This window comes from Mesitornis unicolor, unplaced genomic scaffold, assembly GCF_000695765.1.
Source record: "Mesitornis unicolor isolate BGI_N332 unplaced genomic scaffold, ASM69576v1 scaffold11793, whole genome shotgun sequence".
NCBI classification, from domain to species: domain Eukaryota; kingdom Metazoa; phylum Chordata; class Aves; order Mesitornithiformes; family Mesitornithidae; genus Mesitornis; species Mesitornis unicolor.
Window position 1 is genome coordinate 1 of NW_010176951.1, and position 5,109 is coordinate 5,109.

Consider the following 5,109-nt stretch of genomic DNA (forward strand, 5'->3'; position numbering starts at 1 on the left):
AAAGTTTATTAAAAGGCTCAGTAGATCAAACATTAATACCTTTAACTAAACAAAAGGACAGTTACTTTAGCTAAGGGAGGGGTAACTGCTTGTAGCAAAATTAAGGAACTGAGGCCCGAGGATGTAACAGTTTGTAGCACAATGAGGGAGCTGAGGCCCAGAAAACAAGAGGCGACATCGTCTGCCGAAGTTGCTGACTTGTAACAGCACAGCAGTTCTGAACAAAGGTGAAAAGTCACTCTGCTGAAGACTTCAGGCCTTCCTCCTCAACGACCACCAGAGGACCCCCTTGACCATCCTGCGCATGCGCAAGTAGGAGGGAACTTATGATAATGAACTCTTGGAACTAATTGTAATAACCCAGCCCAGTCTGTAAAACCTGGATAAACACCAAATCACTGCCTGTCGGGGTGTGCAAGCTTCGGGAGCGATCCCCTTGCACCTCGGCGCCGAATAAACATACCTGCTCTATAACTTTATATGAGTTATAGAATCACAGAATCCCAGACCGTTAGGGATTGGAAGGGACCTCCAAAGCTTCTCCAGTCCAATCCCCCTGCCGGAGCAGGCACACCCAGATGAGGTTGCACAGGAAGCCGTCCAGGTGGGTTTTGAATGTCTTGCAGAGAAGGAGACTCCACAACCTCTCTGGGCAGCCTGTTCAGTGCTCTGTCACCCTCACTGAGAAGAAGTTTCTTCTCAAATTGAAGTGGAACCTCCTGTGTTCCAGTTTGTGTCTGTTACCCCTTGTCTTATCATTGTTTGTCACCGAGAAGAGCCTGGCTCCATCCTCATGACACTCACCCTTTAAATATTTATAAACATGAATGAGGTCTCCCCTCAGTCTCCTCTTCTGCAAACTAAAGAGACCCAGCTCCCTCAGCCGCTCCTCATAAGGGAGATGCTCCACTCCCTTGATCATCTTTGTAGCCCTACGCTGGACTCTCTCCAGCAGTTCCTGTCCTTCTTGAACTGAGGGGCCCAGAACTGGACGCAATATTCCAGATGCGGTCTCACCAGGGCAGAGCAGAGGGGAAGGAGAACCTCTCTGACCTACTCACCACCATAGAGTCTGTTTTCACACATCAGGATGTTGTTCCATCTTCCAATGGAAGACTACTGTGCAGAGCCAAAAGGACAGGCAAGGGAGCTGCGTTCATCACCTGTTTGTGGTAGGCATCTCATACTGACAAAAAAAAAAAAATCTTTACACCTGGTCTTTCCACAATTCTCTGAGCCCTTAAGAGCAGAGGCTGGTACACAGTATCAGACTCCTCATGCCTGTACATCCTGCCTAAATACACTGCAGAACATTTACTAGTAAAAAACCAATAAAGTGTCATAATAAATCAAAGTAGCTTTTATCAATACTTTTTAGAATTTGGTTGTTTGCAGTGAGTATTCCAGCCATGAACACAAGCAAACAAAACCTGAACAGGATGTGTGCCTTTTATCTTATCTCCCTAGCCAAGAATGCATGGGGAAAAAAGCCACCACCTTGGCATCTAGACACCAGTCTTTGAACTTGCCTAGCCTTAGAACATTGTCACTCTACTCCAACTAATGGGATATTGACTTTTTTATACTCCACTCTCTGCAAATCAATATTCTAACAGACGCACAATAGACTGGCAGAAGGATAGAGTACATGCCCACTAACCTGATGGAGATGATTATCAAGAAATCAAGGTCAAATCAAAGGAAAATTTAAGCCTACTATGAGACAAGCAGAACAATGCAAAGAATCTGTGAGCAATGGAATTAAAAAAAAAAGTATCCAAGATGGCATGGCCCGTTAACTTGCTGGTGAGCTTAAGGCAAGCTTGAGACTGAAAATACTCCAACAGTCCAGCCAAAGGGAATACCAGTGCAAAAGTGTTCCTGGGGCAGAGTATCCCCGTACACCGTCTGCTGGGAGCTGACCGAGTGGCAATCCAGAAAACCATGACAGGGTTCCAACGGGAGCCAAGCTGCAAACAAGCCCAAAGGGCACTCTCCTTGCAAACAGGACAAACCTCATGCCAGGCTACACAAGGAGGAATACAGATGCAGGGAAGTTATTCATGCTCTCCACTTGGCATGATGAGGTAGCAATGCAAGCTGTGGCCAGCTGTGGGCCCTCCAGCTCAAAAGATCCGTAGAAAAATTAGAGATGATCCAGCAAAGGGTTACCAAAAGTTTCAGGAGAGTAAGCATACGATCAGTAGGAAAAGTTAGAGGGATATATGCTTCTTTATTCCAGCAAGGAGCACACTATGGGATAATGTAAAGGAATGCTGTGAAGAGTTACTACGAAGATTGCAGAGTCAAACTCCTCTCAGTAGTGACAAATAAGGCACAAAGGCAAAAAACTGCAGCTAGGAAAGCTGACATTGGGCTTCTGAAAAAACTCTCACTGGAAGGCTGGTACAGCCCTGAAACCAGTACTCAGAGAGGCTGGGAAATCTCAAGCCTTGAGAGTTTTCCAGAAGTCAGCTCAAGAAAGCCACAGCTGACTTGGACCAAGTATTGGCCATGCTTCCAGTCGAAAAAGGGTTGCACCAGATCACCAGAGCTCCCTTCCAACCAACGGTACTGATGATGATGCTTGGAATACACTGTATTAAATCACTGTATTATGTATTAATAACTTGAGATTTCTTAGCTTCCACCACACTGACGTTATAAAGAAATAAAGCTTCCTTGATTCCAGGGCCTTCTGCCTACCAGAAAATACAAGAAATTTTATATCCAATTTACTCTAGGTTAGGATTGTGCCTAATTTCCTGAGCACAGCTCCCTTACTTGCAGCCTGATGAGTCATAGGTTCACACACACCCCTGAGCTACACACCTTATTACAACCTTCAGTACCAGCCACAAGAATTCACTGCAGCGGGGTGACAGCTCTCAAATGAACGCACTGTTGCGGGCACAGGTAACCTTCCAAACTCCAGTTATCAGATTGATATTAAGAAACCTGAGAAACTGCAGAGAACAGTCGTAAAAGTGATTAACGAGCAGAAAACATTATTTATACAGGGAGAAAAGCCAACAGTTAAATGCATGCAACGTATCAAAGAAAAATTATTCATGTAGGCTCATCCTAGAGACAGCAGTGCGTTGCAAAAAAATTCACAGCTGCACCAGGTGCCTTAGTTCAGCAACACAAAGTTCATGAACAGTTCTCTCAGCTCCATTTTGAGCTTGCTTTCAACCACAATTTTACAAAACCAATTACAATGAACTTTCATCAATTTTTGCACCCAACCTGCACATCTCAACAGTTCAACCCATTCACAGCTGAATAGAAGCCCTGGGTGGGATAAGGAGGAGGAAAACACAGCATTTTCCATGACCTTTTGCTGATTTCCAAAACCCTGTCTCCTGTACATGTAAGCAATCTGTTTCTTTTACTACAGAGTAATGACTCATTACTTCTATCATTTAAAAATGGAAAAGAATTCCATCTGGCACTAAGGATTAGCAGCCAAATCATGTGTGTCTTGATCTAAAGGTCAATTTGGTAATAAAAGCAAGCCCTAAACTACAAAAACAAAGTCTATTTTAGTATCTGCAATCACTCACCATTTCAGCATCTATATCGTAAAACTGATCTACTGCCTTCTCCACAAGAAGTGCTCACAGGAGGAAAGCATCAACCCCACGAAGTCAGACCTCAGAGACATCCACAGGAAGCGGCTGTACTGCTGCTTGGGTGGACAAACCAAGAGGACAGGCTGTGCGTATTTAAAGCCTTCCACCATTTTCATTCCATTCAGTTATGAATGCTGATCCTACAGGTACATTTCCTCTGCTTTCATAACAGCATGCACGGATCCAAGGTTTAAGCTGATCAAAGTCTTCTCCAAAATTATCCTGGCCACACACTGACCTCTAGAAGTTCATATTCCATACCTTCCCTTCTCTTACAGGCCAAGTGCAACCCTAAACAAATCCCTTCATTATTTGCCAGTCAATTCCACTATCTCTATTAACTGTCCAACCCACAAACACAGCCCTCACCATCCAGTCTCACCTGCATCCCTCCTGGCATTGCTTAGCTTCTCTTCACAAGCATAAGGAAAGGGATGCATTAGGTGAAGACTCTTTCCATTTCCTAGATGTTGCTGAAAGAGGGAACAGAAAAGTCACCACTGGGAAAAAGACACAAATAATACCTTATTGGTGGGGCACAGTGCATGCTCCAGGGATTTCTGTCTCCTGAATCTGAGGAGCACATTTCTGGATGTGACAAGTGATTTCAAAAGGAAAACACATGGTTTACACAAAGAACAGTAGGTGAAAAGATGGCAAGAGCCTCCTCAACCTTGTGCCCCAAAATAACTGACCCAAGGGGCCAAGATGAAAGCTCATGGAACCACCACCACCCGAAGAACACAAGCCTGAGTCCCCTCCCAGCCACAGCTCCGTTTGCTGATCACCAACACAAGGCATGGCCAATCATGACTCCTCTACTTGTATCTCAGGATCCCACTGCACAGAAGCAATTTTATCACGATTACTTTAGACAAACATAATATATAGCATTGGCAAGGGCTCCCAGGTCAAGCCAGAGCTTGGTTCCACAGGTCCCCGTCTCCCTTCATCCACAAAACTAATTTGAGAGTTATTTCCTGACAGAGTACCAAGGGGAAAATCAGGGCCTTGCTCTGCATTCCTGTAGATACAAAACCTGCCAAATCTTCTTCCATCCCTAGACAGGAGGTGGCTGCCGTCTTCACTGCCCAGCTACACCTGGCCAAATTTCTAGTAATTTTCTTCAAAAATCTGAACACAAGACTTCCCACTCACATAACAAAAACAACAACTTACGAAACACAGTAACTTATTTTAAAAATATACATTTAAAAGGTTAATTAGAAGTGTACACCAGCCAGAAATAATTTTAAAAAAACCCACAAAACAGGAAGCCAAAATTCCTAGTAATTTCACAATAAGTGAGGATTTAGTCACATAATGAATGAAAATAACTCAGTAGGTTTCAATTAGCATTTATAATTACTTGGGTTTGAGCACTTTCACATGCATCATACAAAGTCGCACCAGTTCTTGGAGGGGCAGCTCCGCTGCAGGCAGTGACCCGTGGTAGCAGCCATGCCACCTTCTC